The 21,102-nt window shown below is 38.0% G+C and overlaps 1 protein-coding gene and 2 long non-coding RNA genes across 3 annotated transcripts in view; 2 read left to right on the top strand and 1 right to left on the bottom strand.

Annotated features, from left to right (window-relative positions):
* The window catches only part of LOC116715638 (NLR family CARD domain-containing protein 3-like), a 59,213-nt gene that overhangs the window by 30,228 nt on the left and 7,883 nt on the right, over window positions 1-21,102 (top strand). The window lies entirely within an intron of this gene.
* LOC116715747 (uncharacterized) lies at window positions 2,169-3,060 on the top strand. The gene is made up of 3 exons (XR_004338242.1): window positions 2,169-2,260; window positions 2,676-2,802; window positions 3,012-3,060. It is a non-coding gene; the product is annotated as an uncharacterized LOC116715747 (long non-coding RNA).
* On the bottom strand, window positions 6,814-7,708 carry LOC116715735 (uncharacterized). Its single transcript, XR_004338228.1, has 3 exons — window positions 7,614-7,708; window positions 7,072-7,198; window positions 6,814-6,862 (listed from the first exon to the last, which is right to left on the bottom strand). It is a non-coding gene; the product is annotated as an uncharacterized LOC116715735 (long non-coding RNA).

Genomic DNA, 21,102 nt, shown 5'->3' on the forward strand with positions numbered 1-21,102 from the left:
GGTCTTTTTTTTCAGGGAGTTTAGACTGTATGAAAGGAATCAGTGAAATATACTATGAAATATTTTATCTGCTGCATCCCCATAATAAAACTTCAATTGTGAATTGAATGATTACATTGCATCTAGACACAAAAGAATCAACCATTAATTAGTAATCATACTGACTAACAAGATCTGATCAAACAAGAAACTTGACTACCTCAAGGGATTTCTCACATTGGAGAACGAACCGTCTGACTTTCTTTAGCCACTAAATTTAACCTTACCAAAGTTTTGCCTTGGAGCAAACAGGTACTGAGTTTGAAGCGGATCAGACGCCTTCAGCCATCTGCTAAAGCTAGACTCCGGCCTTCCTCACTGTAAAATAAAACATTAGACTTAAAAAAAAGTTCAAGCGAACATCACTTAATTATCATCGACTTGTTGTTTGTACTCATCTTAAACAAGTGGCAGGAACATTTGGATATATATATAAAAAAAAAAGCTTTATAACTTAATCTATTTAAGTTGAGTCCATGCAACAAGTAAAATAAAAAGTGAACTATTTGAAAGTAGTGAGGATTTAGGGTGGTAAAAGTTGAACATTTTAACATGCCCAGACACTTTCTGCTCAAGCAAACCAAAAGGTTTTGAACAGAACAACCATGTCAAATAATGAGACCGTGAATCTTTAATCTATGTAGCAAATATATTGCTGCTGCTGCTGTAAGCAGAAAATAAAAGAAGTTTTACGGAGAATAATATTTTGGATGAGTTTAAGAATATTGTTTGCCAAAATCACACGGTGTAACTACACTTGTCTTTTATAAGTTGCAGTATTTGAATCTTTTTGAGGCAATTGGTTGCATAAATTAAAGTAAATACGACCTATTTTCCTGCTCCACATACTTAGTTAGCAATGTGCCAGTTAGCTTCCCAGTCTGAACTTCTGGGCAATGTCTTGATTCAGTCAAATTTTCTATCTTGTATCTCCTGAACTCTGATATTTTGCTTGCTGGTCTTCATCGTGCTCTGAATGCAGTATCGGGTTTCTCTTACTTTAACCCGCCCAACTTACACCTGATTGGCATGTTAGCCTTTTGATTCCCTCCCAGCGAGGCGGTGCTTCACAAAGCAAACTGTTTGTCAAACTGTTGATCTGCCTCATGGCTGTTTTAGAAGATATGGTGACTGAGTTTTAGAGAGTACTAGCCAGCTCATGCAGCTTGTTTTTATTAGATGCCAGTCCTAAAAGTACATATCTTTAAAATATGAATAAATACGTACAATTCCATAATTATTCGATCCAACGGTTGTAGAAGTTTTGTAATAATGCAATTCAGGTATTTTACATTTTCTGGACTAAAGGAGGATTTCAGTTCAACACCTGTGGTTTCTTAATGTAAGTGTTTCTGCTACTGGACAAGAAACAGGGTTAAAAGAGGATTTAGAAAGCAAAATACAAAGATGATAGTTGTTTTTACCGAGAGCAAGGCTGTGACTAGTTATCAGGACAGCATGAGACCTGTGCAATTTCTTAATCTTTAGGAAATATTTTTGGACACAGCCATCCGCAGGAGCAAGATGAAGCAAGAACATCACAACATCGGATGTATTTTTTCATCCTTCTATCCGTGATTTAAAACTATTTTTAATTTTGTGTCATCTTAAAGATGGAAAGAGTCAATTATGTTTTCACCCATGGAAAAGTGTAATGTGTTTATTATGAGTAGGATTAACCAAGCTGAAGGAAAATAAAGAAAAAGGATAAATAAATATTCATTGATACAGAACCGAATCAGCAAATATGAACTTATGAAACTATTGAAACCTTCAAGAATTTTATGCTGTGTAAGATATTTAAGAAAATAATAATGAATCTGCGTTCATGAATTTCTTTATTTGGTCATTGTCTGTAAAATACGTTTACCTTTTGTTTTGTTGAACACCAGACATCTCATCTCTTTCCCACAGTTTCTTTTCACTTAGTTCCACTACTGCTGTGAATTTTATAGTCAATGTTTAAAGCCAACACAGAGTCTGAAGCGATGGAGGAAATTTACGTCAATATGGAACCTGTTGGAAAAACTGCATCTAATCACACAGGTAAGAACAAAGTTACAGAGAAATTTAGTTTGTAATGAATTCAATTTTGCTAAGGTTGAGGTTTTTGTTAAGGTTCGAAGCAGCTCCAAAGAGAGGCTCTGCCTCCGTGCAGCTGTATGTTTGGGAATCCTGAATGTTTTACTTTTGGCTGAACTCATCACCCTCAGTGTACACAGTGAGTCTTGTTCTAATTATCTTAAAGATGTAAAAAGAGTAAATTTTATGTTTCTGTTATATAAAAAATGTCATTGTTCCCCTTCTAAAATCAAACTGACCAAATAGCAAGGGTTTAAAAAAGAATAAAGCTTGGTGACTCAAAAGTTTTGCAGAGAGGTGAAACATTACACTAAGTTACATGAGTCTGATTCATTTTCAACAATGGTTGCATTTGTAGCCATTTAGGTTAGCGTGTCTTTAATATCTTCTCTTTTTCAAACTATTTACCCAACGATTCATTGTTCAGTGTTACCTCAGTTTAAATTCTACAGGCATAACCAAAATCATGAAACTATTTTGTAAGTCTTAAGTGAAAATACGGTCTTGCCACTTCTTTTTGCACACATGTTTGTTAATTTTATTTTTTTTTTCAGCTCATGACATGACAGCAGATTTTTCTGACATCAGCAACATTCTGACCGACCAGAACAGCAACAGCGAGTTTCCCTCCATGATCGCTAACTTCACTGAAACGGCTCCACGAGCTGAAGACACTTTAAGGTTGGTCAAAACTTAAAAAAAATTTGGATCTCGTTAAAAATTGAATTCTACTCTGAATTGTAGAGTATAACTAATAACTTTCCTTTTTGGTCTAAATGAATATAATGTAAATGAACAACTTTTATTTTAATTTATTAAGTGCTCTATCATTTGCGTGTGCTGAAAAACAATGTAAAACAAACTAAACTTTGTTTGTTTTCTCCTTAAAGGGAAATTGTGTCCTACAGAACGAACAAACATCAATTGTTCCTGTTCATCCAGGGGCTGCGGAAGAAGAGAAGAGCAGATCCACTAGTGATGGATGATTAGGATCTGTGTTCACTGTGATATTATTCACCAACAATAATGTAGCTTACGGTGTTACATAAAACCCTAAAGATGAAATGTACACTTCCAACTGTTGTGACCTGCATCTAATAACACAACAATTTTATCGCTTGTACTCTGTGTTTTTCTTTCTTGTTAAAACTCTGACATGATAAACAAATGTTTTTGTTTGTTTGTTTGTTTGTTTGTTTTTGTATTTTTGCGGAGAATCGGTTGATGCGTTCTGATTGTGTATTAATGTGACTTTTACTACGAAACTTTATGGAGTTCCAGTTGTGTCCGGTAATAGCGGATTAAGTTCTATCTTGGTAAAATTATATTTCCAATTATTTACTATCATTTGTAATAAAGTGATGCCAACACCACGGATTCAACAGTGAGGAGTTTGTTCTAGTCATCTTAAAGATGGAAAGAGTCAATGTTGTGCTGATTCTGAGTAACTGAATGATTAACTGAATGACTTTTCATTCATTTCAGAGTTCAATCAGCGAGGTTATTCATTTTGTGATGGTCCTAGTCTATGAAAGAAAGAAACAAAGAAAGAAAGCAGCAAATGTACATGTTGGTTCCCCTGAAAATATGGATAAATTCAGTCATTGTAGGGTTAAAGTAATTTGAAGAAGGAGAAGCGTATAAACAAGTCAAGTCAATGACGAGTCAATGACTTGATGCATTCTGCATTTTTAACTCGGTTAACTTAACTTTTTGTTTTTTTTACTGACTTTAATACATTTAAATTGCTACGTTGTTTGATAAGTAGAATGGAAATGACTTTTTTTGTAAATGGTCTTGTAAATTAGCGTTTTAAAAATCAACTGAATTGAATTAAGAAATTTGACCATCGGATTGGACTGAAGAGAAATGATGAGCAATGTTTTATGGGTTTGGGTTTAATAAAGCAAAGATTGGTATTTTTGTAACATCAAAAGTTCATTTTTGAGGCAAAACTAAGAAATTTTTTAAAAATTTCAAATTGCATTTTCCTACATACCGTTGCCTGTTGTCTGAGCAGGTAAAGGTTGTCAAAAACCATGATCTTAAATTTTATTTACAAAGATATAAGTCCTAATATTCTGTACAACATCATTCACAGGTTACAAATACTAAAAAAGTCAAGCATCAGAATCATTATAAACTCATGACAAAAAAAACTTGTGACAACAATCTTGCTCCTGAATTTGGGTCAGGAAAATAAAGCTAGGGAAGCAAACTCTTTCACAATTTAGATTTACAGATTCACAGGAAAAGCTACGTTTTCAACAACTATATAGATTTAGAATAACAAAGAACAAATTTTAGGCATAACTATTGTATTTTACCTGCCTCAGGGGCTTTGTTGGATCATTTTGTGTAGCATGATTTAGTAGTAGCATCATGTAGTACGATAGTGACAGTGCAACATCAGTGTTTACAATAAGTTTCGTATCTTTAATGGGACGAAACATCATTTTTTACATCAGTGGGATGTTAAAAGTCTTGTATCTAAACATCTTATGGGGAGGTTTTTATTGTTTCCTTGTTTATTGTTTCCTTAAAACTGTTTAAGGAGTGTTGATTTCATCCAAAATTTTAAGAGATTATAAAGGATTTAAAGTTAAAAACAAAACTCAAATGAAAATGTACTACATGGCATGCATTTGAAGCTTTGACCCAACACAGGGCAGGGTGTACACTGTGATGGAGATATGTGTCTCTTTAAAGATCTGTTCCAGGATCTTTGACACCTTTGACCACAGCAGCTGGTCCAGGCCACAGCCAATTCTGAGGGGGGAGATATGAGACAAGCAAATTGATTAATTATCCCCAATAAAGAAGATTTAAGGGTATTTATTATAGTCATTTATTCACAGTAGTTCCTACAAACCGGGGTATTGATATCCTATTGACACCATTTTCTAAGCAGTGAGATTTCATGTCTTCCAGACTCTGTCTTAGGCTGACATACGTGGGTTTCTGGCTGGCTTTTTTCTTTGTGATCTGAGACACATAATAGGAAAGATACAGTTACCAGATCGAATAATGAAACAACTTTTGGTCCTATGCAGTATAATTGTGGTATATTTGCCAGATAGTAGATGAAACGTTGATCATGTGTCAGGACAGCACACTGCCCCGGAAGCTTCTCTATTAGGACATACAAAAAAATACAAAACAGGATATGATTTAGCACTTGCTGTTGAAATCAGACATTTGGATGAACTGGAAAAAAAATGTAAAACATTTTTTTCCAAAACAAAGACTTTAGTAACTAGTCTGACTCACTCTGCTCCTTTAACTCTGAGACTCGACCAAACTTCTTCTTGAACATCGCCGCTATGCCTGCTCCCATGCGACAGTCTTCACTGATGCAGTGGGCCAAGGATTCATCGCGTGGACAGGAGAACAAATCTCCGGTGACATACTTTAATATCCAGTTGGTTGATTGATAGAGTTTCTCAGTTTTGCCCATGTTCATACTTTCTTAAGCGCAACTTGGAGAAAACTATAACCACAAAGTACCAAGTTGGTAACGGCGCTTACTACAGCCCTGCTTATCCCCTCACCATCTATCCCCACACTAGGCTGTGTCTGTTTATGCCTTAAAGCACCACCCACTTTAGCTGAATTTTTTTCCAAATTTGTCCGGGGGGTTGTTAGTCCCAGTAAACTATAATAAGCTGGATTTTCTGTTTGCCTCAAAAATGAACTTTTGATGTTACAAAAATACCAATCTTTGCTTTATTAAACCCAAACCCATAAAACATTGCTCATCATTTCTCTTCAGTCCAATCCGATGGTCAAATTTCTTAATTCAATTCAGTTGATTTTTAAAACGCTAATTTACAAGACCATTTACAAAAAAAGTCATTTCCATTCTACTTATCAAACAACGTAGCAATTTAAATGTATTAAAGTCAGTAAAAAAAACAAAAAGTTAAGTTAACCGAGTTAAAAATGCAGAATGCATCAAGTCATTGACTCGTCATTGACTTGACTTGTTTATACGCTTCTCCTTCTTCAAATTACTTTAACCCTACAATGACTGAATTTATCCATATTTTCAGGGGAACCAACATGTACATTTGCTGCTTTCTTTCTTTGTTTCTTTCTTTCATAGACTAGGACCATCACAAAATGAATAACCTCGCTGATTGAACTCTGAAATGAATGAAAAGTCATTCAGTTAATCATTCAGTTACTCAGAATCAGCACAACATTGACTCTTTCCATCTTTAAGATGACTAGAACAAACTCCTCACTGTTGAATCCGTGGTGTTGGCATCACTTTATTACAAATGATAGTAAATAATTGGAAATATAATTTTACCAAGATAGAACTTAATCCGCTATTACCGGACACAACTGGAACTCCATAAAGTTTCGTAGTAAAAGTCACATTAATACACAATCAGAACGCATCAACCGATTCTCCGCAAAAATACAAAAACAAACAAACAAACAAACAAACAAAAACATTTGTTTATCATGTCAGAGTTTTAACAAGAAAGAAAAACACAGAGTACAAGCGATAAAATTGTTGTGTTATTAGATGCAGGTCACAACAGTTGGAAGTGTACATTTCATCTTTAGGGTTTTATGTAACACCGTAAGCTACATTATTGTTGGTGAATAATATCACAGTGAACACAGATCCTAATCATCCATCACTAGTGGATCTGCTCTTCTCTTCTTCCGCAGCCCCTGGATGAACAGGAACAATTGATGTTTGTTCGTTCTGTAGGACACAATTTCCCTTTAAGGAGAAAACAAACAAAGTTTAGTTTGTTTTACATTGTTTTTCAGCACACGCAAATGATAGAGCACTTAATAAATTAAAATAAAAGTTGTTCATTTACATTATATTCATTTAGACCAAAAAGGAAAGTTATTAGTTATACTCTACAATTCAGAGTAGAATTCAATTTTTAACGAGATCCAAATTTTTTTTAAGTTTTGACCAACCTTAAAGTGTCTTCAGCTCGTGGAGCCGTTTCAGTGAAGTTAGCGATCATGGAGGGAAACTCGCTGTTGCTGTTCTGGTCGGTCAGAATGTTGCTGATGTCAGAAAAATCTGCTGTCATGTCATGAGCTGAAAAAAAAAATAAAATTAACAAACATGTGTGCAAAAAGAAGTGGCAACACCGTATTTTCACTTAAGACTTACAAAATAGTTTCATGATTTTGGTTATGCCTGTAGAATTTAAACTGAGGTAACACTGAACAATGAATCGTTGGGTAAATAGTTTGAAAAAGAGAAGATATTAAAGACACGCTAACCTAAATGGCTACAAATGCAACCATTGTTGAAAATGAATCAGACTCATGTAACTTAGTGTAATGTTTCACCTCTCTGCAAAACTTTTGAGTCACCAAGCTTTATTCTTTTTTAAACCCTTGCTATTTGGTCAGTTTGATTTTAGAAGGGGAACAATGACATTTTTTATATAACAGAAACATAAAATTTACTCTTTTTACATCTTTAAGATAATTAGAACAAGACTCACTGTGTACACTGAGGGTGATGAGTTCAGCCAAAAGTAAAACATTCAGGATTCCCAAACATACAGCTGCACGGAGGCAGAGCCTCTCTTTGGAGCTGTTCGAACCTTAACAAAAACCTCAACCTTAGCAAAATTGAATTCATTACAAACTAAATTTCTCTGTAACTTTGTTCTTACCTGTGTGATTAGATGCAGTTTTTCCAACAGGTTCCATATTGACGTAAATTTCCTCCATCGCTTCAGACTCTGTGTTGGCTTTAAACATTGACTATAAAATTCACAGCAGTAGTGGAACTAAGTGAAAAGAAACTGTGGGAAAGAGATGAGATGTCTGGTGTTCAACAAAACAAAAGGTAAACGTATTTTACAGACAATGACCAAATAAAGAAATTCATGAACGCAGATTCATTATTATTTTCTTAAATATCTTACACAGCATAAAATTCTTGAAGGTTTCAATAGTTTCATAAGTTCATATTTGCTGATTCGGTTCTGTATCAATGAATATTTATTTATCCTTTTTCTTTATTTTCCTTCAGCTTGGTTAATCCTACTCATAATAAACACATTACACTTTTCCATGGGTGAAAACATAATTGACTCTTTCCATCTTTAAGATGACACAAAATTAAAAATAGTTTTAAATCACGGATAGAAGGATGAAAAAATACATCCGATGTTGTGATGTTCTTGCTTCATCTTGCTCCTGCGGATGGCTGTGTCCAAAAATATTTCCTAAAGATTAAGAAATTGCACAGGTCTCATGCTGTCCTGATAACTAGTCACAGCCTTGCTCTCGGTAAAAACAACTATCATCTTTGTATTTTGCTTTCTAAATCCTCTTTTAACCCTGTTTCTTGTCCAGTAGCAGAAACACTTACATTAAGAAACCACAGGTGTTGAACTGAAATCCTCCTTTAGTCCAGAAAATGTAAAATACCTGAATTGCATTATTACAAAACTTCTACAACCGTTGGATCGAATAATTATGGAATTGTACGTATTTATTCATATTTTAAAGATATGTACTTTTAGGACTGGCATCTAATAAAAACAAGCTGCATGAGCTGGCTAGTACTCTCTAAAACTCAGTCACCATATCTTCTAAAACAGCCATGAGGCAGATCAACAGTTTGACAAACAGTTTGCTTTGTGAAGCACCGCCTCGCTGGGAGGGAATCAAAAGGCTAACATGCCAATCAGGTGTAAGTTGGGCGGGTTAAAGTAAGAGAAACCCGATACTGCATTCAGAGCACGATGAAGACCAGCAAGCAAAATATCAGAGTTCAGGAGATACAAGATAGAAAATTTGACTGAATCAAGACATTGCCCAGAAGTTCAGACTGGGAAGCTAACTGGCACATTGCTAACTAAGTATGTGGAGCAGGAAAATAGGTCGTATTTACTTTAATTTATGCAACCAATTGCCTCAAAAAGATTCAAATACTGCAACTTATAAAAGACAAGTGTAGTTACACCGTGTGATTTTGGCAAACAATATTCTTAAACTCATCCAAAATATTATTCTCCGTAAAACTTCTTTTATTTTCTGCTTACAGCAGCAGCAGCAATATATTTGCTACATAGATTAAAGATTCACGGTCTCATTATTTGACATGGTTGTTCTGTTCAAAACCTTTTGGTTTGCTTGAGCAGAAAGTGTCTGGGCATGTTAAAATGTTCAACTTTTACCACCCTAAATCCTCACTACTTTCAAATAGTTCACTTTTTATTTTACTTGTTGCATGGACTCAACTTAAATAGATTAAGTTATAAAGCTTTTTTTTTTATATATATATCCAAATGTTCCTGCCACTTGTTTAAGATGAGTACAAACAACAAGTCGATGATAATTAAGTGATGTTCGCTTGAACTTTTTTTTAAGTCTAATGTTTTATTTTACAGTGAGGAAGGCCGGAGTCTAGCTTTAGCAGATGGCTGAAGGCGTCTGATCCGCTTCAAACTCAGTACCTGTTTGCTCCAAGGCAAAACTTTGGTAAGGTTAAATTTAGTGGCTAAAGAAAGTCAGACGGTTCGTTCTCCAATGTGAGAAATCCCTTGAGGTAGTCAAGTTTCTTGTTTGATCAGATCTTGTTAGTCAGTATGATTACTAATTAATGGTTGATTCTTTTGTGTCTAGATGCAATGTAATCATTCAATTCACAATTGAAGTTTTATTATGGGGATGCAGCAGATAAAATATTTCATAGTATATTTCACTGATTCCTTTCATACAGTCTAAACTCCCTGAAAAAAAAGACCTTTCAGAGAAATATAATTTTGATTGCTTTGAGTTTAATGATATTTTACTTAATCTGACTGATATGATCTTCTTTAGCGCATACTGATGCTTTGCATTGATCATTTATAAGCTTATCAATTACAAGAGGTGTTGAACTGTCTGTTAGTGAACATTAGTGAACATCATCATTAGGACCAAGAAACAAAAGCTGCAGATCATTTTTAAGGTAACAAAACAATTCACCATGTTGTGAGCAACTCTTGGAGCATGGTTGTGTAGTGAGTATGTTTAATTTTTATTTTTAGGTAAAGTGTACCAATAGCAAATTTAGTCAATGTTATTATAAGTTGGGCTAGCTGTCAGAAGATGTAAGTAAGTCTCGGTGAGAGGGAGTATTTAAGAAAAAAAACGCAAATTCACTGATTTAATTGTTGGTTGATAGCCGGCATATATTTGAATTTGTGCAACAAACACCAAAAGAAAAAAATACTATATAAAAAAAACGGAATGGCTATTCAGTTTGATAAATAAATCAATATATTATATTGAATAAATCAATATAAATCCAAGGGCACACATTAAAACATCAAATCTAAATAAATAATATGAATTATATTAACTATTTTAATACAGACTGATGGTTCACATTGATCATTTCAAAGTTTTAATAATGAAAAATTAAAAAAATTAGAGGTGTACTATATTTTGCTAGTGAACACACTAAAGTGTGTAAGATAATGGGTGGAGGGAAAGCTGAAAGATACATATGAGTAACCTCACCGTGGCCTGTTTAGCCCCTGTCAGATATTGTTCAGAAGTACGAGTACAAATGAGGAACATTTACTAACATGTTTCACACTAGCAAGTGTTACAGAAAAAAAATCTATGAGTTTCAAATGTATTTAAACCAGGATTTACTATTTTGGAGAAAACATGAAGCAGTGGGAAGATCAGCGTTGATTCAACAGCAAGAAAAAAACTGAACAAAATTATTCACAGTGATACCGGGCCAAATTCTGGAAAAGTCTGGACAAATTCTTTAACTGCGGAAAGATAAAAGTTAAATTTGAGTAGGCCTGTTTACTGTCTGTCACATATTCTTAAGAAGTACGTGTACAGATGAGGAACATTTACTGAAACGTATCACACTAGCAAGTGTTACAGAAAACAAAATCTATAAGAGTTTAAAATTTAAGTGATGAAGGAAATCACAAACTCATAGTCAGCACTGACTAGTCGTGCTACCATAAAATAAAGCAGTAAAACAGTTAAAACTCTAGGCTTTCTCTAGAGGTATGTGTTCAGTCTTACGGGTGCACCCACACACACACACACACACACACACACACACACACGCCTCTGTCCACCCTTATGCCCTCTCCCGTTCCTGATACACAGCATTCAGGAAGATTGTCTAATACCTGATAATTGATGAGAATCACCCTGAAAGACACGGACAGCTGGCTCCCGCCTTTTCCCGCGCAGATCCCGAGCTGATAATCGATGACGGTTTGAAAATCTGTTTTCTGGAGACATAGAGTTTCCTTACAGGCCCTCTGTGATGACCCTCAGGTCAAGAGAATCGCCTACCTAGGGTTTTTTTTTTTTAGCCCGCCACACACAGATGACAGGTGAGGCCTGTCCGGTATTATGTCACAAACTCATAGTCAGCACGAGAGAGCCGGACACACACACACACACAAACACCAAATGGCTTAGTGAGAAAAACCGGAGGTAACTACAACATTCTATTTAAATATACTATATTGTATATTATTCTCAATTATCTAACACTTATTGTTTTTCATACTTTCATTGTATTATTCTTAAAACTCATAATGTTTTTTCATACTTTAATTGTACTATTTTTAAAACACATAGTGGGAATAACAGTTGGCGTAACAGGTGTGTGTGGGAAAGGGTGGGGGCGGGGGGGGGGTGGGGGGTGGGGGGGGGGGGGGGGTGGATATTAATAGCAATTAATGATTAGGGTCATAAATCACTCATCAATCAAACCCCGATTAAATTTTGACAGAAGGGTGCCTATAGAGTCTCTCTACTGCTTTTAACGCGTCCCAGATTATAGGAGGAGTCACTTCCTCATTATCGTTATTTTCTAAATATAAATTAATTTCACGTTTTAGTTTATCTCTAATGTCCAATTTGTTCAAAATGTTAGAGTTCAGTCTCCACAGAGTGGACCTCCTCTTATTATTCAGACGGATTGAGATGTAAATGGGACCATGATCTGAAAGAGTATTGGGTCCCATTTCACAGCTGTCTACCCTAAAAAGATCTCCCTGAACATAAAGCAGTAATCTATGCGGGAGTAGACGTAATGAGCATGTGAGTAGTGAGAGTAATCTCGACTCTTTGGGTTTCTTTCTCTCCAAACGTCCACGACCCCCACCTCACTCATCCAGGTATTTAATCTTCTGCTAATGTTTTTTGCGTCGGGTTTCCCATTTGAAGAGTCAATTTTCGGATTTAATCGGACATTAAAGTCTCCGCCGCATATTAAAATCCCCTGACTTTTTGTTGTCATTATATCGACTATTTGTTTATAAAAGGACCAGTCACTTCCAGGAGGAATATACACGTTAAGGAGAGTTATCACGATTCCTTCTAATTTACCTGTTACCATAACAAATCTGCCTTCCTTGTCGTTATATTCAGAAATGTGCTCATAATTTACAGCCTTGGATATGAGGGTCGCCACTCCTCTCCGCCTCCCCGAGCCATGTGAAGAGAAATAAACATGTTTAAATCCTTGTTTATTTAATTTGGCGTGTTCTGAGTCGTTGAGGTGTGTCTCTTGCAAAAAAGCGACTTGGATTTTATCTTTCTTTAATTTTGATAAGATTCTTTCCCCCTTAACTGGATTGAGTACTCCATTTATATTAAATGATGCTATTTTTAAAGATCCGTTTTGCATCTATGTGATTCCCTCCTCCTTCTCACTCAGAAACCTGGTGCAGTTCCCCCTCCCCGCGAGAACCGGCAGGGAACAAACAATTAACATAATACACATAAAACTGAACATAATTTGTCCATGCAACTTCCTAGGTAGGGGTCTATTAACCTGACCCTGTTGAGTCCCCACAAGGGGCTCGAAGGAAAAAATCTCCCTCTTCGGTGCAGAGGGAGAGGCCCTTACCTGCAACAGTCGCATGGCTGAAAAAAAGAAGAAAAAACCGAGAAAAGTTTCCAAAGGAAAAAAGGTTCTGAATGAACCGGATTATTCAAAAGTTTGTTTCCACCACTAGTTACAGATTTGGTTGAAGATATTTCACAGTTCCTCGCGCTGTCTTCTGTCTGGGGAAGATCCGCTGGGTCCCGTAGGGCCCGCAGGTGTTCTCCTGAAGGCCCGCAGCTTCTCCTTGTACCCCGGCCGGCTTTAAATGCGCCCTTCGTCGCTCGTCGGTCCACTCTCGTCCAGGACAGTTGCTGCACCTGCTCCATGAGCGTCTCCGGAGGTTTGATGGTTGACACGGTCTCAGCAGGTCCTCTGATGCCTCCTCTACCGTATCGTAGGTTCTGGTTCCGTCTTCGTATCCAACACGCAGCTTCGCGGGGAAGAGGGTCTGAAAGTGGATGTTATTTTCCTTCAAAACTTTGCGGATTTCTTTATATTCCCTTCGTCTTTTAAGTATGAGAGGTGGATAGTCATGATCCAGGTTGATGTGATTTTCTTGCCATGTAAACCCCTTCCTCTGCCAGGCCTTACGGAGTATCATCTCTTTCGTACCGAAGCTTAAGAACCTGATGATGATGGAGCGTGGTGGCACGGCGGCTGCGGCCCCACAGACCGATGAGCTCTTTCAGTGTGGAGTTCAGGGGTGTCTTCGTTTAACTCAAGACCTTGACGGAGTAGAGCTTCGACAAATGAGATCATCGTCGATTCCTTCTCGGATCCCTCCGGTACCCCATATATCCTTATGTTCTCTCGTCTGGATCGACTCTCCACATCCATCAATTTGTCCTCCAGCTTAGCGTGTAGCTTTAGCATAGCCGTGATAACCTCCTCCGTATTTAGGATCCTTTCCTCTGCTTTCTCCATACGTCCCTCCACCTCCTCCATCCTGGTGTTCACCTTTGCAAGTTCTTCTTTTATCGTCTCAAATTGTTCTTTATTTTCTTGGCGAAACCCTTTTAGTTCTCGCAGGATCAGTTCAGTGTCGGTCATTTTCAGGCGCTGCTCCTCGTGTGGCTTGTTAGCTTCAACCCACTAGCTGCTAATTGTTGCTGCGTCTTTTCTCTCTCACCCACCTGACTTCAGTCGGCGTTTATTTCTCAAGATAGTGGTACAATCTTGTCCCCGCTTTTTAAGTTATTATATTGTTATATTTACTTAGGTTCTATGGGGAGAATTTCTCTAATTACTCCGGTTCAACCAGGAGCGCTCTCACTATGCAATCATTGTGATGGTGGTCCGGTCCGGAAGTCCATTGGACTATTTTTTATTTATTTTACTTTATATTTTGTTATTTTTGCAGTTTTAGAGATATAAATACATTTAACATTCAGATCTCCACTAACAAAACCTGCAAAGTATCTTGTTGAACAAAGACAATTAAATAATAAAAAGGGTAAAACCCAAAGTGAGAACATTCACAATAAAAAAGAGATAATTACATTGATCCTACATTTGGTGCCAGGTTCAGGTGGACGTTTCATTTCTTCCAATATTTTTTATTTATCAGCAGAAAGTCTTAATGAAAGTCAGTCTCTCCATTGGATGAATTTCCTTAATGATTTCCTTCCAGTCCAAAGATGATGGTGGTTCCACATCAACCACTTGTGAGTTACAGCTTTCTTTGTGCTGCTAGTAATTGTTAAAGCTACTCTGGCAACATGATAAGTTCCCAAAAATCAAAAAATCCCAGAGTAGTTTTTAGGAGGTTTTGGACTCAGTCAAAATAAAAAAAACTCGCGGAGAGTTTTCTGGTTTCATTTAGCTCTACATGTTGGGTCAAACCAACCAATTATCACTCTCATCTGTGCTGCTCTATAATAATCCTCTAAATGTTTTAAAGTCCATCCATCCTTTACTTTTGACTGTTTTAGTGTCTGAAATTTTACTCTCTTTTTTGTTCAGCTCAGATAAAATTAGTGTTTATTTTGTCCCAATCATTGAATAGTTTGGCAGGTTCCTGTAAAGCAAAGCCTGAAATAAATAATCCTTGGTAAAAGGTTGATCTTTATTATATCTGATTATGTGGATTTATGGGTAATAATGACCAATGCTGTAGATCTGCTCTAATCTCTGCTGTCAGTGGGTGGAATTTAATTCAAAAAGGTTTTTAAAACTCTGCAGGAATTTAAACTCCCAAATATCTGATAGATATTTATATCAATTAAACCTGGACATTTTCTGAATCCTTAGTGATTGTTGATAGTTAATGAAAGAAGCTGTTTTCTGTAGATTGAATTCATAGCCAGAGTTAGAGCTGAATGTCCTGAGTAAAGAGAGATTACCCAGATAACACCATATACCTCTGACCTCTGACCCTGCAGTGCTGGTTTTACTGAATATCTGCTCTGATTATGGGTTGAGATTTCAATGTCCTTTATTTTATTTAAGCAGGTAAACCCAATGAGATCTGGATCTGTTTTTAAAGAGGAACCTGGGCAGAAAGTCTGCGATACACAGCAACCTGGTTACAAAATAAAACTAATTAATACATAAGCACAAGTGTAAAACAATATAAAACAATTTAAAAGCAGTGACACTGGTTAATAGGATCTTGTTGCCTGTTTATAAGAAGAAATAAATCCAATGAAATCAGTTCTGATAACTTGAGTTCAGACTGGAGCTGATTCAGGCTGAAGGAGCCAAAACACTGAATGTTTGCTTCCCCTTTTCAGTTCAAACACGTGGAAAATGCAAAAGAAAAATGTTATTAGAGTGTAAAGAATAGGAAATAACAGATCTATGTAAGAGAGAGCTAAAGTATGCTGGAGCCGAGCCGAGTAGAGATTTATAGATCAGGATCATCAGGTGATTATTTCTCCATAAAGGAGCCAATCAGCTTCTGCATAAACTCACAATGATGAGTAAAACGTCTGCTACTGGTTAGAAACCTTAAAGCTCAATGATACACAATATTCAGTGATTTAAGGTCGAAGCATTTATATATAAAACTTCTCCATAATCCAGGAGAGGCAGGAAAGTTGCTGCTACCAATTTACTTCTAGCTTTGAGAGAAACAAGATCCATTTTGGTAATAAAACCCAATCTTTATTTTCAATGTTCATAACAAATTTGTGATTTTAAAAGAAAGCTCTTTATCTGGAATAAAACCAAGATATTTATAATTACAGACAAACTCAGTTTGTGCTCCAGCAGCAGTGGTCAGCAATAGAGGGATTTCTGGTAGTTTTCTAGAGTGTTAAAAAAAACTTTTGCTTTTGTCTTATAAACATTCAAAACCAACTTTAAAGTTTGTAAGCAGGTTTGAACAACATTGACAGCAGACTGTAAATATTGTGTTGCCTGTGAAAGTGATGAATAATAGCAGTAAGTTACTAACATTGTCACATACTGTAAGTTATTTATATAAATAGAGAATAAAAGTGGACCCAGAACTGAGCCCTGTGGTACACCATTTATAATAGTAAGGATAGAAGAAGTGAAGCCAGTTGAACTCTCTGGGTTCTGTTTGACAGATAATCAGATACCAACATGGTGGCTTGATGCTAGAGCCAATCCTGTGTAGAATCTCAATTAAAAGCCTGATTTTCTGTCAAATGCCTTTGATAGATCAATAAGTAAAGCAACACAATGTTTTTATTATCAAGAGCCTGGATAAGATCATTACAAACCTTTAAAGTGGCAGTAACAGTGCTATGTTTCTTTATAAAACCAGACTGTACATTTTGTAAAACACAATTTCAATCTAAAAAAACCTTCAATTGATCTGAAACTAATTTTTAAAAGATTTTTTCTAGGATTCATAGTTTATAAATTGGTCTGTAATTGTTTACCTGTGACGATTCCCCACCTTTAAATAGAGGCAAAACAAATGTTGATTTCCAGACACTAGGGATTTTGTTAGAGATTATATTAAAATATGAGACAATGGCTCTGCTATAAACTCTGCAGCCAACTTTAGATAAAAAGGATCCAGGTTTTCTGGCCCTGCTGATTTTCTGCTGTCTGTTTTTAATTCTCTAATAATCTCAGCTGTACAAATAGGGGAAAAGTTAAAAGTGGTGGAATTACAATCATTATTCAAAAATAGTTCATCAGTATTTACATTTGGCCGAATGAATTTAAATCATTAAATAGAGAGCCTACAGAGATAAAAAGCTCATTAAGATAATTTAAAACTGCTAATTTATCAGAAACCATTTTACTTTTTTCCCAAACAAACTTTGGAAAGTCCCTCAGTGGCTCAGCAGCTGATTCACTGTTTTACTAAATTTCTTTGGATCATTTACATTTTTGTCATCTCAGCAAGGAAATAATCTGACTTTGCTTTCTTAATTAATGAGGCGCATTTATTCCTCAGTTTCCTAAAACAAAGCCAGCTCTCCTCAGTATTGATTGTTCTTGCTCAAGCTGCATCTCTTTGTTTAAGCAGAACCCCAATCTCTGAGGAAAACCAAGGATTATTTCTCCCCTTCACCCTAATTTTACGTTTAGGAGCATCAATCAATCACTGAACAGTTTGTGGGCAGGATGATTTACATCTCCCACAATCGTGACCGCTTTCTGGGTGAGTCGGGTGGTGTACAGGTCTTGCAGGGCGGGGAGTGGGGCACTAATGATCTTAGAGGCTGTTTTCACAATGCGCTGCAGGGCTTTTCTGTTCTGTTCTGTGCAGCTTCCGCTCCACACTGTGATGCAGCTAGTCAGGGTGCTTTCTATGGTACCTCTGTAGAAAGTGGTCAAGATGGGTGGTGAAGCACTTGCCTTCTTGAGCTTGCGCAGGAAGTAGAGGCGTTGTTGGGCCTTCTTCACAAGTGATGTGGTGTTGGTGGTCCAGGAGAGGTCTTCACAGATGTGCACCCCAAGGAATTTTGTGCTGCCTACTCTCTCTACTGCAGCGCCATCTATGGTCAGTGGTGGGTGTTCGATATGGCCCTTCCTGAAGTCCATAACAATCTCCTTGGTTTTGCTGACATTTTGCAAGAGGTTGTTGTTGCTGCACCACTTGGTCAGAAGATGGACCTCCTCCCTGTAGTGGGTTTCATCACCCTTGGTGATGAGGCCCACAAGAGTTGTGTCGTCTGCAAACTTCACTATATGGTTGGAGGTGTGGGTTGTTGTGCAGTCATGTGTCAGCAGGGTGAAGAGCAGAGGACTGAGCACACAGCCCTGGGGGGCGCCTGTGTTCAGGGTAATACTGCTCGAGGTTAAGTTGCCAACCCGTACTCCTTGAGGCCTCTGAGTGAGGAAATCTAGAAGTTTGCAGATAAGTTGTTGTGGTATTATGGTATTGAATGCTGAACTGAAGTCAATGAACAGCATTCTCACATAAGAGTCCTTTTTGTCCAGGTTGGTGAGGGCAGGGTGGAGGGCAGAGCAGATCGCATCCTCTGTGGATTGTTTTGCTCTGTATGCAAACTGAAAAGGGTCCAGGGTGATGGCAAGGTTGCACTTGACGTGGGCCATGACTAGCCGTTCAAAGCACTTCATGATAATGGATGTCAGTGCCACTGGACGGTAGTCATTGAAGCAGGATGGAGAGGATTTCTTTGGCACTGGTATAATGGTTGCGGTTTTGAAAAGTGATGGAACAATGGCTTGTTCCAGGGAGATGTTAAAGACATCGGTGAAGACATCTTTTAGCTCCTCTGCACAGTCTTTCAACACACGACCTGGGATGTTGTCTGGTCCCGCTGCTTTCCGGGGGTTGATTCTGGCCAGTGTCCTCTTCACCATGTCGGCTGAGAGGCGAAGGATCTGGTCATGAGGGGCGGGGGAGGGGTTCTTCTCTGGGCATGTGTTGTTTTGTGCTTCAAAGCGTGCGAAGAAGCTGTTCAGATTGTTCAGCAGAGAGATGTTGCTGTCACAGCTCCGTGGGGAAGGCTTATAGTCCGTGATGGCCTGAATACCTCGCCATAGGCTCTGTGGATCTCTGCTGTCCTTAAAGTGTGTACTTATCTTGTTTGCGTACTCTCGTTTTGCCTTCTTGATGCCACGGGACAGGTTGGCTCTTGCTGTTTTTAAGCCCTGTTCATCCTCAGCTCTGAAGGCTTTATTCCTGGCTCTCAGCAGCTTGTGGACATCACCTGTTAGCCATGGTTTGCAGTTTGCCCGGGTGATGGTGGTTTTTGTGTCAGTCACATCGTCAATGCATTTTGTGATGAAGGAGGTCACAGTGTCTGTGTACTCCTCAATGTCTGTGTGGCTATTGTGGGTAGCTGCCTGTTTGAACATCTTCCAGTCCGTTTTTCCAAAACAGTCTTGGAGAGCAGCTGTAGCCCCCTCTGGCCACACCCTGATGTCCCTTTTAACAGTTCTGATGGCTTCCACACTTTGCCTGTATGCTGGCATTAGCATAACAGTAAGGTGATCAGAGAGTCCAATGTGCGGTAATGGGGTTGCTTTGTATGCTCCTTTTTGTGTTGTGTAGGCCAGGTCCAAGATGTTGTTCCCTCTTGTTGGGAAATCCACGTGTTGGTAGAGTTTTGGAAGGACAGACTTGAGGTCGGCATGGTTAAAATCTCCGACCAAAATGAGAAAACCGTCTGGGTGTGCAGTCTGTTGTTCACTGATGGCTTGGTACAGTTCATTTAGCGCTGCATTCCTCTCACTGTTGTTGCTGGTCGGAGGGATGTAAACAGCAGCCAGCAAGATAGCCGTAAACTCCCTTGGCAGGTAATAGGGACGCCACTTTATGATCATAACCTCTGCCAATGGTGAGCAGTGTTTACATACCACTACAGCATCCCGACACCACGAGTTCCTGACATAAACAGACACACCTCCTCCCCGCCTGCGTCCACCGTTTTCTCTGTTCACAAGTGCCCGGTCGGCTCGGTAGCATGTTAGCTCCTCCAGTTGTACGGCAGAGTCGGGGATGCCGTCATTAAGCCAAGTTTCGGTGAAAACAAGCACACAGCAGTTTCTCACTGTTCGGTTCGCCGACATTAGCAGTCTGATATGATCCATTTTGTTGTCCAGCGACCGTACATTTGCCAGTAGGATTGATGGTATAGCTGGGCGTGTTGGGTTAGCCGCTAGCCTAGCCCGGATACCACCGCGCTTACCCCTTTTAGCTTTCCTCGAACACCGCTTTCGGCGTTTCCTCTCTAGGGGGCACCGCCTCGGCGAGTCCGGTGTTGTTGGGGGCCGTCGCAGTAGTCCGAGTTCCTTTATTGTCTCCGTGGTGAAGTACTCCAAAACATTGCAGAAGTTGTTTTTTTGGATGTTAAGGAGATCCCGTCGGTTTCACTTGTATTCCGACATAGTTTGACGAGACAAACATTTAGAAATTTTCAACAAAAACGAACAATTCACCGTATATTGGGAGAGCTAGAGGCCGCTGCGTCTGCAACGCGCCGCCTGCAGATCAGAGCATGTTCATTTATTAGTCTTAAAAACTCTATGAAAATACTGCCAAGCAAGATCTACGTTATCAAGGAGAGAAACCCTATTCCAGTTAAAATGTAACAAGTCATGAACAAAAGCTTGTTCATTTGGTGTTTTAAATCTCTTTTGGTCACGATACGTGGCTTAGGTTTTGGTAACTTGAGATTTCTAACTGTACCTATGTAACTGGATCCATTCTGCGTTGTGCTGGTTTTAAGTGATCAGGCCGTGACACGGTTTGTCTTTAAAAAGTGATTTCTCGATTTATTCTGACGAGAACAACAAAGAGAAAACAACCGTGTTATAAGCTGCCCGCTCCAAGTCCGACACAAAACAGAAGTACGTAACAAAAATTAACTTAATAAATCTATAAATAAACTGGATGTATTTAGATGAAACAAACAGCACACACCTCTCCCGCAGGACAACATGACAAAAGGGGAGGGTCTAAGGGACACAAACAATTTAAAGACAATACCACAGAAGAAGAAATAAAAAGGAGGAGCTTCCGCTCTTAAAGTAACACGGTTAAAACGATGAGAGATTTTCAGTCAGGTAGGGAACAATACAAATAACCAAAACAAATACATTTTGTGTAATTATAACAAAAGAGAAATACAACCAGGTTACACTGACCTCCCTAGAATTACACAAAATGAAGAAAACTGTGTAAACAAAAAACCTCAACATCGGGACAAAACTTTTTT

Source organism: Xiphophorus hellerii, chromosome 24, assembly GCF_003331165.1.
Source record: "Xiphophorus hellerii strain 12219 chromosome 24, Xiphophorus_hellerii-4.1, whole genome shotgun sequence".
NCBI lineage: Eukaryota > Metazoa > Chordata > Actinopteri > Cyprinodontiformes > Poeciliidae > Xiphophorus > Xiphophorus hellerii.